The 15116-nt window shown below is 48.9% G+C and overlaps 1 protein-coding gene and 1 pseudogene across 1 annotated transcript in view; one reads left to right on the plus strand and one right to left on the minus strand.

The window, feature by feature from the left end:
- chek1 (checkpoint kinase 1) overlaps positions 1–880 on the minus strand; it is a 34087-nt gene extending 33207 nt beyond the window's left edge. The window contains exon 1 of the mRNA XM_063038792.1: positions 791–880. The gene's annotated coding sequence lies outside the window, so the exon portion shown is untranslated. The remainder of the gene's footprint in view (positions 1–790) is intronic.
- Positions 881–6809: 5929 nt separating this feature from the next.
- Positions 6810–6980, plus strand: LOC134341054 (U2 spliceosomal RNA; annotated as a pseudogene).
- The last annotated feature ends 8136 nt before the right edge of the window (positions 6981–15116 follow it).

Consider the following 15116-nt stretch of genomic DNA (forward strand, 5'->3'; position numbering starts at 1 on the left):
ATGGCCATATCTTTTCAATTAAAATAAAGCGCTGGGAATACTTGGCAGTTCAGTCAGCTTTCTGCAGAGAAACAGAGCAAATGTGTCAGGTTAATGGCTCTTTCTTAGAACTTATGAAAGATCACTGCCACGATTAAGAATCACATCACATCTGAATCATTAACTGCTTCTTTCTCTACAGAATGCTGCATTACCACCAAATCCTTTTCAGTATTTTATGCTTCTTTTCCCCAGATTTCCACCTTTTTTTCTCCTTGGAGATGTAGTAAGTGATACAAGCCATAGGTTGGAGAATGTTGTTAAATGCTGGATGGAGCTGGACAAATTTAGGTAAATACAGAATATTCATAATTATTTCCAGTATTTGGCTTGTGGCATATGGCAGAAAGGCCTTGGCGTGTCAGGAAAGAAGTTAGTAGTCTCTGCAATGTACCCATATTCTCCCCTGATTATCGCCGATTTCTTAATGGAATCAGTTCTAGTCAACAAGCTTTCGTACCAATGAAGCCCAGCCAGATGGTTAGATTATTTTCTGTGGAATTAATCCATTGACTGTAATGCAGTTATTTGCCACATGCCAGCTCACACTTAAATATTGTCCGAGTTGCAACCCTACCCCCTCCCTTTCGTCCGACTCTACCCCGTCCCTCTCCCTCCCACCAACAACCACCCATCCTCCCTCACTCCCCCATTTACAACCCTCCCCTTCGTCTCACTACCGCGCCATCGTTTCAATCCGATGTTCCTATCCACACTCCTCCCGTTTCCGGAGGTCCCCCGCCCCAATCACCTGCTCCGCCAGGCCCGCCGAGTGACCCGGCACAAACTTTGTTTCTCTTGCCGCAACACTCCCGACCGAGTTTGGCGCCTTACGTTCCCCCCTGCGACGCCTACCGTAAACGTCATCACGCTTGCAATGACATCAGACGCTAAGAACGGCGGGCGGAACAGCTCGACAGGAATTCTCAGCTGAGAGGAGGAGTATTCATGCAAACAAGTTTGGTTGCTGGAATATCATCTATTTTACATATCTTAAAAGAAGTTTCGCCACAAGGGGGAAAAAGACAACATATGATTGCGAGAAATTACACCAAACCTACTTCAAAAGTTGAAGAGAAGTAGGATAAGTAGGTGTCCTGTAGATAGTCGGACTAACTAACAGAGGGAAGACTAGCAGGATCCGAAAGGGTCCGGCTGTCGTCGGTATCACTTCTCGGCTAAGTTTATAAAAAAAATTTTTAAAAAACCCCTCCACATTCTTTGCTATTGAGGTTCTCATGATGTATGCGGGCAATCCAGTGTGTGTCACAACTGCAGCAAGGTGAGGCACATAGGTAGCCCAGTGCAAGGCTGTGATGTGTGAGAACTGTGAATTGGAGGGCTACCTTTCCAAGGACTGTGTGCAACCTTTATGGACAGGTTGACCACCTGTACAGGGCCTGTCTGGGACGTGCTGGCACTGAAAGGGCCCTGGCAGGTTTGGAGGTACCTGCCACCTCTGCAGAGGCGGCACCCGGCGCAATGGTAAAGACCACCAGGGAGGAAGGCGCAACCACCACAAGACATGGAGGAGGGGAGAGCCGAGGGGGAAGAAGGCTGGAGCATTGTGGGCAAGCGCAAAAGCCCCAAAAGGCTCCACCCAAACGACAGAGGGTGAAGCAACAGGAGAAACCAAAGAAAAGGGGCAGGGGAGCACACAGCCTCTGGTAACCTGTCTTCTTCGGAGGAGGAAGGGGTTGGGGGAGGCCAGCAGCCCTGGCGGAGGAGACAGCTGGCAAAACAGGCAGAGAGGAGGAGAGAGAGCAGGGAAAGTCTGCTGGCCACCCCCCAAGTACAGGAGGCAGAGAGCAGCAGTGACCCCCAGCTCCGGGAATCCAGGAGCAGAGCCACAGCCGGCACCCAGCAGCCTGAAGGGAAAGCAGCCCTGGAAGTCAACAACCCCCCGGGCCTAGAACCAGAACTGCCGCACCCGGGGAGGATTACCCCCAGTACCTGAGCCCACAGCAGGTGGAAGACTTCACTAAGGTGGTGGGCATGAAGGCTCAGGACCGCGAAGGTAAGGACAGCGAGCAGTTGAAATAAAGAACTTTAAATGATGGTGAACCTTGAACTGACGTGCTTGAACGTGCACAGTTTGAAGAGTACTGGGTGATGCGTCAGCACGCTCCAGTACTTGGACACTGTAAAGGCCGACGTGACCTTCCTCCAGGAGTGCAGACTACCACACCTCCACAACTACCGGAGGTGGTCACACTGGTGGACCCAGGGTTTGTCTGTGTGGTCGGGGGGCAACGATTGTCGCGCTTCCGGCCTGGGGATTCTGCTATGGGGAGGGAACTTCTCAATCACCCAAGTTAAAGAGGTGGTTGCGGGGCACCTCCTGGTAGCAGACGTCAAATACCGAGGCACTCCGCTCCGGCTGATCAACGTGTACGCCTCCCCCGTACAGCTCCCACCGCTGCTGGTGACGTCCCAGCCGGTCGTTCTGGCCAGAGACTTCAACTGCACCATTGATGCGGCTGGAAGACCCGGCAGTGCCGACGGCAGGCTGGACAGTACCTCTAGACTCCTGAGGGAAACGGTGAAGACAGCCAAGCTGCGCGACGCCTGTGGCACCCCCACGGGTGGAGCACAGCCACAAGCCACCTGGACACGATCGGACAGCTCAGCCCGCTCCCGGATCGACTTCCTCTTCCTCTCAGAGTTCCTCACGGTCAGGTCCACCGACGTCACGCCGGTGTTCTTCTCTGACCACTGCCTTCTGAGAGCCACCTGTCTCTTGCAGGAGGACCGGAAGGCAGGCAGGGGGACTTGGAAACTGAATGCAAAACTGCTGACCACAGAGAACATCGGGGAACTAGAGAGGGAGTACACAGGTTGGAGAACCTTGAAAGCCTTCTTTGATTCCCCGGTTCGCTGGTGGGAAGCCACCAAGGAGAACATCAAGAGGTTCTTCATTCGCAAGCGTATCCAGAAAGCAAGGCAGGAGCAGAGGGAACTGCGTAAACTCCAGACAGAGTTGCAGCAACTTCTCCTTACATAGAACATAGAATAGTACAGCACAGTACAGGCCCTTCGGCCCACAATGTTGTGCCGACCCTCAAACCCTGCCTCCCATATAAGCCCCCACCTTAGATTCCTCCATATACCTGTCTAGTAGTCTCCTAAACTTCACTAGTGTGTCTGCCTCCACCACTGACTCAGGCAGTGCATTCCACGCACCAACCACTCTCTGAGTAAAAAACCTTCCTCTAATATCCCGCTTGAACTTCCCACCCCTTACCTTAAAGCCATGTTCCCTTGTATTGAGCAGTGGTGCCCTAGGGAAAATGTGTTGGCTATCCACTCTATCTATTCCTCTTATTATCTTGTACACCTCTATCATGTCTCCTCTCATCCTCCTTCTCTCCAAAGAGTAAAGCCCTAGCTCCCTTAATCTCTGATCATAATGCATACTTTCTAAACCAGACAGCATCCTGGTAAATCGCCTCTGTACCCTTTCCAATGCTTCCACATCCTTCCGATAGTGAGGTGATCAGAACTGGACACAGTACTCCAAGTGTGGCCTAACCAGAGTTTTATAGAGCTGCATCATTACATCGCGACTCTTAAACTCTATCCCTCGACTTATGAAAGCTAATACCCCATAAGCTTTCTTAACTACCCTATCCACCTGTGAGGCAACTTTCAGGGATCTGTGGACATGTACCCCGAGATCCCTCTGCTCCTCCACACTACCAAGTATCCTGCCATTTACTTTGTACTCTGCCTTGGAGTTTGTCCTTCCAAAGTGTACCACCTCACACTTCTCCGGGTTGAACTCCATCTGCCACTTCTCAGGCCACTTCTGCATCCTATCAATGTCTCTCTGCAATCTTTGACAATCCTCTACACTATCTACAACACCACCAACCCTTGTGTCATCTGCAAACTTGCCAACCCACCCTTCTACCCCCACATCCAGGTCGTTAATAAAAATCACGAAAAGTAGAGGTCCCAGAACAGATCCTTGTGGGACACCACTAGTCACAATCCTCCAATATGAATGTACTCCCTCCACAACCACCCTCTGCCTTCTGCAGGCAAGCCAATTCTGAATCCACCTGGCCAAACTTCCCTGGACCTTCTGACTTTCTGAATAAGCCTACCATGTGGAACCTTGTCAAATGCCTTACTAAAATCCATATAGATCACATCCACTGCACTACCCTCATCTATATGCCTGGTCACCTCGTCAAAGAACTCTATCAGGCTTGTTAGACATGATCTGCCCTTCACAAAGCCATGCTGACTGTCCCTGATCAGACCATGATTCTCTAAATGCCTATAGATCTTATCTCTAAGAATCCTTCTGCAGTCGAAGGGGGTGGATGTCAGGGAGGAATTGCGAGAGGTGAAGGGCCGGCAAGCCCAGCACCTCGCCGCTGAATCCTCCAAGATCATCTTCCAATCAAGGGTCCAAACCGTGGAGCTAGGACGAGACGTGCTCACGCTTCTTCTTCCAAAAGGTGCACAGGGGGAGCTCTGTGATCCACAACCTTAAGGAAGAGGACGGCTCTGTCACGTCCTCGCAGACCGACATACTGAGGATCTGCAAGTCCTTCTATGCCGGTCTGTACGACAAAAAGGTCACAGAATCCACAGCCTCCCGCAACTTCCTGTCGTCTATCACGCAGGTCTTAGATGACGGCAAGCGGGAGAGTCTGGATCAGCCACTGACCCTGGACGAGCTGACAGGTTCCATCCGTTCCTTTGAGTCGAGTAAGACTCCCGGAAGCGATGGCTTACCGGCTGAGTTGTACTCGGCTCTGTGGAACTGGATGGGCCCAGACCTGCTGGAAGTATACAACGCTATGCTTCTGGCCGGCTGCATGTCAGAGTCCATGAGGAAGGGCATCATCACCCTCATCTACAAGCAGAAGGGGGAAAGGGAGAACATTAGGAATTGGAGACCCATCTCTCTCCTGAGTGTGGATTACAAGATCCTGTCCAAGGCTATCGCCAACAGGGTCAAGTTTGCTCTGGGACAGGTGATCCACCCGGAACAAACCTGTGCTGTACCGGGCAGGAAGATCTCAGACAGCCTCGCGCTGCTGAGGGACACCATCGCCTACGTGCAGGACAGGAGGGTGAACGCCTGCCTGGCCAGCTTGGACCAGGAGAAAGCCTTCGACAGGATATTGCACACGTACATGGCGGACGTGCTCTCCAAAATGGGATTTGGGGAGGGAATCCAGAATTGGATCAGACTGCTCTACACAGACATCCATAGTGCAGTCCAGGTCAATGGGTGGGAAACAGACAGCTTCCCCATTGGGTCTGGAGTCAGGCAGGGCTGTCCCCTCTCCCCTGTCTTGTTTGTCTGCTGCATAGAACCCTTTGCGGAAGCCATCAGGAGGGATGAGGGCATAAGAGGGGTGACGCTGCCAGGCAGTGGAGGAACCCAAGTGAAAACCTCCCTGTACATGGACGACGTCACTGTCTTCTGCTCTGATCCGAGGTCAGTTCGCAGGTTGATTGGCACCTGCGAACAGTTCGAGCTAGCGTCGGGGGCCAGGGTCAACCGCACGAAGAGCGAAGCCATGCTCTTCGGCAACTGGCCCAACCGATCCAGTGTCCCCTTCACCATCAGGTCTGACCACGTGAAGGTATTGGGGATCTGGTTCGGAGGGGCCGAGGCGTGCAATGATAACTGGCAGGAGCGGACTGCCAAGGTGAAACAGAAACTGGGACTGTGGGGAGGGCGCTCCCTATCGATAACGGGCAAGAACCTGGTCATCAGGTGTGAGGTGCTCTCAGGGCTGCTGTACTTGGTGCAGGTGTAGCCCGTCCCCCACTCCTACAGCTCGGAAATCACCCGAGCTGCCTTCAGATTCGTCTGGGGATCCAAGATGGAGTGGGTGAGACGGACCATGATGCACAAGTCCCTGTACAACGGGGGCAAGAACGTCCCCAATGTCGCCCTCACCCTGATGGCCAGCTTCGTGTGTGGCTGCATCAGGTTGTGCGTAGAACCCAGATATGTGGGCACCAAGTACCACTATGTGCCCAGGTTCTACCTGTCGCCCTGGCTACGAAGGATGGGTCTGGCCCCATTTCCGTGCAACGCCCCAGTCAGCTGGTCGTTGCCGCCATACCTGTCCTTCGTAGAAAAGTTCTTCCAGGAGAACACCTTTGACCACAGAGCCATCAGGCAGTGGTCGGCACATAATGTCCTGCAGGTACTGCAGGAGAAGGACGTGATGGACACAGTGGGGTGGTTCCCTGAGCAGACCGTCCAGTTCATCTGGCAAAATGCCTCATCGCCAGACCTCACCAACAGGCACCAAGACCACGCCTGGCTGGTGGTGAGAGGGGCCCTCCCAGTTAGATCCCTCCTGTACACCCGGGACGTCGTCTCCCCGCCCCGTTACCCACGGGAGGACTACAGTGAGGAGGAGTCTGTGACCTACCTCTTTGCACACTGTCAGTTCGCGGAGAAGGTGTGGAGGAGGATGGACGGGCTAGTGTCACGTTTCATCCCCAGCAGCTGCGTAACAGAGGACTCTCTGATCCACGGGCTGTTCGCGGGGACACACACGGAGACCAACACCTGGTGCTGCTGGCAGATCATCAACTTGGTGAAGGATGCTCTTTGGTCGGCCTGAAACTTGATGATCTACCTCAACAATGGTGTGGAAAGGTGAAACAACAGGGTGCCACGTGAGTGGCTAAAAGTGTGAAAATGTAGAGAATATAGTGGAAATGTCTGTAAAGGATTGAGAGTCATTGAATGGTTTATTGTACATAATTTTATTTTTGAATAAAGTATATTTTGTTAAAAAGCAATCTGTTCTTATCAGTTTAATATCTGATACGTCCCTTATCTGGGGACTATATATTAAATTGATTTTTAGGAAAGGGAGATAGAATAGGGGCTGCTCTGTCCACTCTGTGCATCGACCCAGTATTGCAGTGCCTCTGGGAACGGTGCACCTCCCTTTGGGGAGATTAAACGACAAATAAAGAGTAGAATTCAGTTACCTGTACGCATTAAGCCTCTTAGGCTTTTTTTTCCTATTCCTTCCACGTACTATTACCGGCCTCTTAACCCTATGTTTGTTCTTAATGAAAACATAGGCTTGCGTGGGTAAAACATTGTTTATTTACAGAATAGCTTCAGCTCGACGAGGAAGAGCGTGTGTGGTGTTAGCGTTTCTGCTCGCTGCCAAGCAGTCGTCTGTGTTGTCCCTTTGAGTACTCTCATTGTTTCATCTGACCCTCCGGCTGTCTTCATCTTCTCTGTTCCATTAGTAGATACTGGGGTGGGTTGCAGATGACAATTGTGTCAACATAGGCCTGTATATCAACCTTAATCTCTTGTGGTCACTCTTTTCCTTTCTTGCCCAAGACAACACATCAGGAAAACATATTTTCCTGGTGGGTGTGTAGGTAAGTCATCTTCACATATTTCTGCAGCCTATCAACATGTGCTGTATCCTCATGGGAGAGTCATTCAGTGATTTGAGGCCAGTGGCTTCCTTTTCACACTTGTTAAAGCCCTTGACACATAGGCCACAGGTTGCCATGTGTCATCATATGCTGCTGCAGTCGTACTGCTGCTCCAAGGCCATATCAGGATGCATCAGCCGAGATCCTAGTATACCTTTCTGGATCACAAAACGTCAGTTAGGATTATTTTCAGCATCTGGAAACACTCTTCTTGCTCTTGAGACCAAATGAACTCATTTCACTGCTCAAGGAGTGACCTAAGTGGTGCTGACACAGTAGACGGTCGAGGGATGAACTTAGCTAGGTAAGTCACTATCCCCAGGAAACACCTTCCTTACCTCCTCTCTGAGGCCTCTCCATGTTCTCAATGACTGACGGCTTTCTTGGGTCAGGCTTCCCTCCCTCTTCTGATCTGACATGTCCTACAGAAGTAAGTGTCTTAACACCAAAATTGCATTTCTCTTGGTAGCCCCAACTTTGCAGCACTTTGCAAAATGATTCCTCTTCCCACAATTGTTGCAGGGCTTTCCATAAGCAGGACACTTTTTTGGGATATGCCTACCTCCACATTTGCTGTTTGAGCCTCACTGTTGCTTTGGGAAGTGCCTTGTGTTTTCACAGCATGTACTTTAGTTTCTGCTCTGTGCTTGAGATCATGTAGTCTCTGCTGCCCTACGTACAGATATTCACTGCCTTTTCTAGTGTTAGAGGACAGACCGGAGTCTTAAGTCTCCACTCCATATTTGAAGGATAGCAACAAGGACATGCGACAACCACAGGCTGACAGACCACGGAGTTCCAAGCAGGCAGAAGGAACGAGGCCCAATCCCCCCGGGTTCACGAATCGAACAAAGGTTCTGAACTTAAAGAGGGGTAACTTTGAAGGTATGAGACATGAATTAGCTAAGATAGACTGGCAAATGACACTTCAAGGATTGACGGTGGATATGCAATGGCAGGCATTTAAAGGTTGCATGGATGAACTACAACAATTGTTCATCCCAGTTTGGCAAAAGAATAAATCAAGGAAGGTAGTGCACCCGTGGCTGACAAGAGAAATTAGGGATAGTATCAATTCCAAAGAAGTAGCATACAAATTAGCCAGAGAAAGTGGCTCACCTGAGGACTGGGAGAAATTCAGAGTTCAGCAGAGGAGGACAAAGGGCTTAATTAGGAAGGGGAAAAAAGATTATGAGAGAAAACTGGCAGAGAACATAAAAACGGACTGTAAAAGCTTTTATAGATATGTAAAAAGGAAAAGACTGATAAAGACAAATGTAGGTCCCCTGCAAACAGAAACAGGTGAATTGATTATGGGGAGCAAGGACATGGCAGACCAATTGAATAATTACTTTGGTTCTGTCTTCACTAAGGAGGACATAAATAATCTTCCAGAAATAGTAAGGGACAGAGGGTCCAGTGAGATGGAGGAACTGAGCGAAATACATGTTAGTAGGGAAGTGGTGTTAGGTAAATTGAAGGGATTGAAGGCAGATAAATCCCCAGGGCCAGATGGTCTGCATCCCAGAGTGCTTAAGGAAGTGGCCCAAGAAATAGTGGATGCATTAGTGATAATTTTTCAAAACTCGTTAGATTCTGGACTAGTTCCTGAAGATTGGAGGGTGGCTAATGTAACCCCACTTTTTAAAAAAGGAGGGAGAGAGAAACCGGGGAATTATAGGCCGGTTAGCCTAACGTCGGTGGTGGGGAAACTGCTGGAGTCAGTTATCAAGGATGTGATAACAGCACATTTGGAAAGCGGTGAAATGATCGGACAAAGTCAGCATGGATTTGTGAAAGGAAAATCATGTCTGACGAATCTCATAGAATTTTTTGAGGATGTAACTAGTAGAGTGGATAGGGGAGAACCAGTGGATGTGGTATATTTGGATTTTCAAAAGGCTTTTGACAAGGTCCCACATAGGAGATTAGTGTGCAAACTTAAAGCACACGGTATTGGGGGTAAGGTATTGGTGTGGGTGGAGAATTGGTTAGCAGACAGGAAGCAAAGAGTGGGAATAAACGGGACCTTTTCAGAATGGCAGGCGGTGACTAGTGGGGTACCGCAAGGCTCAGTGCTGGGACCCCAGTTGTTTACAATATATATTAATGACTTGGATGAGGGAATTAAATGCAGCATCTCCAAGTTTGCGGATGACACGAAGCTGGGTGGCAGTGTTAGCAGTGAGGAGGATGCTAAGAGGATGCAGGGTGACTTGGATAGGTTGGGTGAGTGGGCAAACTCATGGCAGATGCAATTTAATGTGGATAAATGTGAAGTTATCCACTTTGGTGGCAAAAATAGGAAAACAGATTATTATCTGAATGGTGGCCGATTAGGAAAAGGGGAGGTGCAACGAGACCTGGGTGTCATTATACACCAGTCATTGAAAGTGGGCATGCAGGTACAGCAGGCGGTGAAAAAGGCGAACGGTATGCTGGCATTTATAGCGAGAGGATTCGAGTACAGGAGCAGGGAGGTACTACTGCAGTTGTACAAGGCCTTGGTGAGACCACACCTGGAGTATTGTGTGCAGTTTTGGTCCCCTAATCTGAGGAAAGACATCTTTGCCATAGAGGGAGTACAAAGAAGGTTCACCAGATTGATTCCTGGGATGGCAGGTCTTTCATATGAAGAAAGACTGGATGAACTGGGCTTGTACTCGTTGGAATTTAGAAGATTGAGGGGGGATCTGATTGAAACGTATAAGATCCTAAAGGGATTGGACAGGCTAGATGCAGGAAGATTGTTCCCGATGTTGGGGAGGTCTAGAACGAGGGGTCACAGTTTGAGGATAGAGGGGAAGCCTTTTAGGACCAAGGTTAGGAAAAACTTCTTCACACAGAGAGTGGTGAATCTGTGGAATTCTCTGCCACAGCAAACTGTTGAGGCCAGTTCATTAGCTATGTTTAAAAGGAAGTTAGATATGGCCCTTGTGGCTACAGGGGTCAGGGGGTATGGAGGGAAGGCTGGGTTCTGAGTTGGATGATCAGCCATGATCATAATAAATGGCGGTGCAGGCTCGAAGGGCCGAATGGCCTACTCCTGCACCTATTTTCTATGTTTCTATGTTTCTATGAATCAGCAGGACTGAAGTTCGAGGCCTAGAGTGCAGGGTTCCGTTGTTGGAGAGTTCGGAGTTCAAGGGCAGGTGGTCAGTGATCGCCACATCCTGTCGATCAAGGCCCAAGGGTGAATCGGAAATCTGGAACTTGAGGCCTGTTGGCCAGGATCCAGTGCGTGTCTGTGAATCTCTGCGAGTCCACTGAGGTAATCGAAGGCCCAATGTCTGTGTGTCCAAGTCCGAATCCCAGTTCGGTGGAGGCGGGAGGCCAAAGAAGAGGAAGTTGTAGGGTTAGAGACTGTGTGTGCATGGGCGTGAGGGAGGACGGGGCTTATTTCACTATTGTTTTGTGTTGTTCTGCTGAGCATTGTGCACTTGCTGTGTGTGGTGATACTTGCAAGCTTCCACCAGCACACCACACACTCTCGCCTGTGTTGGTTATTAACACAAATGACACATTTCACTACCTGTTTCAAAGTACACACGACAAGTAAACTTAAATCTTGTCTTGCATTCCCCCACCTCCCCCTACATCACCTATTCCCCCTGTAACTGCCAACCAGAAAATGAACCTCAAGGTTTAAATAGGAACATATGCATACTTTTACTCTTGAACTTTGACGCACTTTACAAAGTTCCTCAGCCTCCTGATCCTTGTTATTGGACCAGTACTGCTTCTTGCTGGTAGTGAAACCGTGGGCTCCCTCACACTGGTGCTGAAGGTCTCTGGATATCCTGTCATACCTGCTTGCTGGTGGTCAACAGGCTGCACCAGATGTATCTGTGTGACTCGGTGGTATCGTTGGCGCTGATTTCCTGATCACCACTGGCAGAACCAAGGTCCACGGCCTGCAGACGTTTGCTTTTTGGCCCCGCTGGAGGCAGCATTGCCAGCTGTCACTGGCTCGTTCGTCGAAGTGTTGAATAAAAGTGACTTCACCTCAACGTGTGCGTGTCAAACGCTGCCCTGACTGTCAGTCATAAAGTCATACAGCACAGAAACGGGCCTCAGATTCCCATCTAAACTTAATTTGCCCACATTTTATGCATCTCCTTCAAAACATTTCCTATCCATGTACCTGCTCAAATGCCTTTTAAATGTTGTTAATGTACTTGTTTCAACCTCTTCCTCTGACAGATCATTTCATATACTGAGCACCCTCGGGGTGGGAAAATTTGCACTTTAGGTTCTTATTGAATCTCTCCCCTCTCACCTTAAAGCCTCTAGTTCTTGACTCTGCAACCCTGGGAAAAGGACTGTGCACATTCACCCTATCTAAGCCTCTGTGATGTTATACACATTCTATAAGATCACCCCTCATTCTCCTACGCTTTGATGATTAAAGTCCCAACCTCTCAACCTCTCTCCATAACTCAGTCCTTCAAGTGTTGGCAGCAACCTCGTAAATCTTCTCTGCACACTCTCCAGCTTAGTGGCATCTTTCCGACAGCAGGGCGACTAAATCTGAACAAAGTACTCCCAGTGCTGCCTCACCAATGTCTTGTAAAACTGCCACACGAATTCTATACTCAAGACCTTGACCAATGAAGGCCAATGTGCCAAAAGCATTCTTCATCTTGTCGGTGGCACCACATTCAGGAAACTATGCACTTGTTCTCTGAGGTTCCTCTGAAAGCACTCTCTGCTTCTGCCCATACAACAAATCTGCAGCCTGAGTTTCCATTCTCTACCCTCACTCAGCCAACTCACTCCTCACGCCAATGGGGTGCTGTTGGGCTCCGTGTTCTTGAGTCAAGACTGCCGTCCTGTTTCCATTGACCGGTTTACCCATGGCAAGGATTCCGAATGCAGGTTCGGTGTAGAATGCTGCCTTTACTTTTCCAATTGTTCTTCAGTAAGAGTCACAGGGTCGTCTGAGCATTTACTGAATTCCATGTCTGAGGAATTCTCTGCCCTGGGAAGCAGTAGAGGCTACCTCTAAGCCACAGTTAGATAGATATTTGCATCGCCGGGCAATTAAGGGTTAAAAGGGTGTAACCCTCAGTTCGGCTAGCGGCTTAATCTAGGAGATGACAGCCCCCGGCCCGGCCAAATTTAAGAAATCTCGTTTGGGTGGATGCTGCGTGATGTGTCTCCTGTTACAAATCAGTACCACGAAATAACAAACAGTACACAATATGCAATTAAACGATTGAGCTTTATAATTCTTAATTTAACTATCTGGTTAGTAAAGAAACAAAAAAAAAGAAAAGGGCCCATTCTCATGAAACAGTCTAATATGTAACGGAGCTCACTGATAAGGCCGCTCGCCCACCATCGATCTCCTCTGATTGTCACTGACCTTCGAACCCTCACTCCTCAGTCCACTCTGTCTGGCGGTCTACCAACTCTCCATTCGCATCCTCTCTCCTCATCTCTCCCCGGCAAAAGACCGCAAAATCCCTTTCCCAGATACATAAGAAAGAGCAACATCCCACTCATTGGCTAACATGCTCCGTTATCTCTCGTCGTAACCCAAACATTGCTTCTACAGAGAAACCATTACCTCAGCAGTGAAACCTTACAGAGAGGCCATTACATTAGCAGTGAAACCTTATAGCGTGTTACATGGGAAAAAAATGGGTAGCTGGAGTTGAGTCCAAGCCAGATCACACAGATAAGGACAGAGGTGTGAATGGCTTCAGCTGGTAACGTTGAGAAGCATTTTGCAGCATTGTTACTTTCAACATTACTGAGATTGCATTTTTTTTCTCCTTCCAATATTAGAATCTTGGGAATTTTGCAGTCCGATGCAAACGAATCGTTGGAATAGAATGCAAACACGAGGAAATCTGCAGATGCTGGAATTTCAAGCAACACACATAAAAGTTGCTGGTGAACGCAGCAGGCCAGGCAGCATCTCTAGGAAGAGGTACAGTCGACGTTTCAGGCCGAGACCCTTCGTCAGGACTAACTGAAGGAAGAGTTAGTAAGAGATTTGAAAGGGGGAGGGGGAGGGGGAGATCCAAAATGATAGGAGAAGACAGGAGGGGGAGGGATGGAGCCAAGAGCTCTGCCTGATACACGGTGTTCGCTCGGTACTGCCCTCTGGTGCTTGCTCAGCAGAAGAACAAACTGCACACTCAGGGACATGAGCTATAATATTTTTTTCTTTGTTACTGCATGTTTCTCTGAAATCGCAACCATATGTGCTATTTGTGCAACACACACAATGCTGGAGGAACTCAGCAGGCCAGGCAGCATCTATGAAAAGAGTAAACAGTCAACATTTCAGGCCAAGACCCTTCATCAGGTTTCTGAGTGATTCATGAACCCATTAACACTACCTCACTATTCCTCTCTTGCACTGTTTATCTATTGCAACTTCCAGTAATTTTAAATCTTGCACTGCAGTCTGTCACAAAACAGCAAATTTCACAAAAAGTGTTCGTGACAATAACTCAGATCCTGATTCTATCCAGCAGTTCCACATCCCCAACTCGCTCCCAGTGTCCCAGGGATCTCAGGTACCCACCTCCCTCCTGCATCACTTCTCCAGACACAAAGTTTCTGCTGCATTCCTCCTATTCCTGTACCCAGAGCACACTGAGAATCAGCCCAGCAGTGAGCAGAGGATTAGAGGCCGTTGTTTTCCTTGTTAACTCTAAGCCAAAGAGCGCAAACCGAACCCTTAAATAACTGGTGTGAAATTAGAGATGCAATCTCACGCATAACAGCTTGGGCAGGGTTTGCAGGTCATTTACATGTAAAACATAACAGCACAAGTGGTGATGATGCTTCAATCTCAATGAGCTCATCACTTTCTATGCATGTTTTGGAAGTGAAAATAACAATACACTTGTGCAAACGCCCACAAGATCTGGTGATCCAGTGATCTTTGTCTTAGGGGCTGACATCAGAGCTTCTTTCTCGAGGGTGAAGCCTCATAAAATGTCAGGCCTTGATGGTTTACCTGGCAGGGCACTGAAAACGTGCTGACCAACTGGCTGGAATATTCAAGGACATCTTCAACCTCTCACTGCTAATTGGGAACCTTTGACTATAATCGTTTTTTGGATCGTTCCCAAATAGAACAGGATAAGCTGCCTAAACATCTGCTCCTTAGAAGTGCTTTGAGAGGGTGGACAGAACTAGAAATTAACATGTGGTTGTGGCAGGGTTTGCAGGCTTTGAAAAGGAGAATAAAACTGCACCTGTGAGAATCCCCACAGCACCTGGTGATCCTGCGACCTGCCTTGGGAGACAACGTCAGAATATTTTGCGAGAGGGTAAACCGCGCAAGGCATCAGGCCCCGATAGTGAACCTCGTAAGGCACTGAAAACTTGCGCTGACCAGCTGAAGGGAGTGTTCAAGGACATCTTCAACCTCTCACTGCTGCAGTTGGATGCCCCCAATTGCTTCAAAGGGGAGTTAATTCTAGTCATGCCTAGTCATGCCTCTTCCCCAAGCAAGGACGTGAACTTGCTGCAATTTGCGACAATAGGCCTACAGTAGGTGCCATCTTACTGGTTCTCCAGACAGCCTTGAACCACAAGCACATCAGCAATATCCTCATCAGACTGCTGTTTATTGATTACAGCTCAGCATTCAACACCAT

The sequence above is a fragment of the Mobula hypostoma genome, chromosome X2 (assembly GCF_963921235.1).
Source record: "Mobula hypostoma chromosome X2, sMobHyp1.1, whole genome shotgun sequence".
NCBI lineage: Eukaryota > Metazoa > Chordata > Chondrichthyes > Myliobatiformes > Myliobatidae > Mobula > Mobula hypostoma.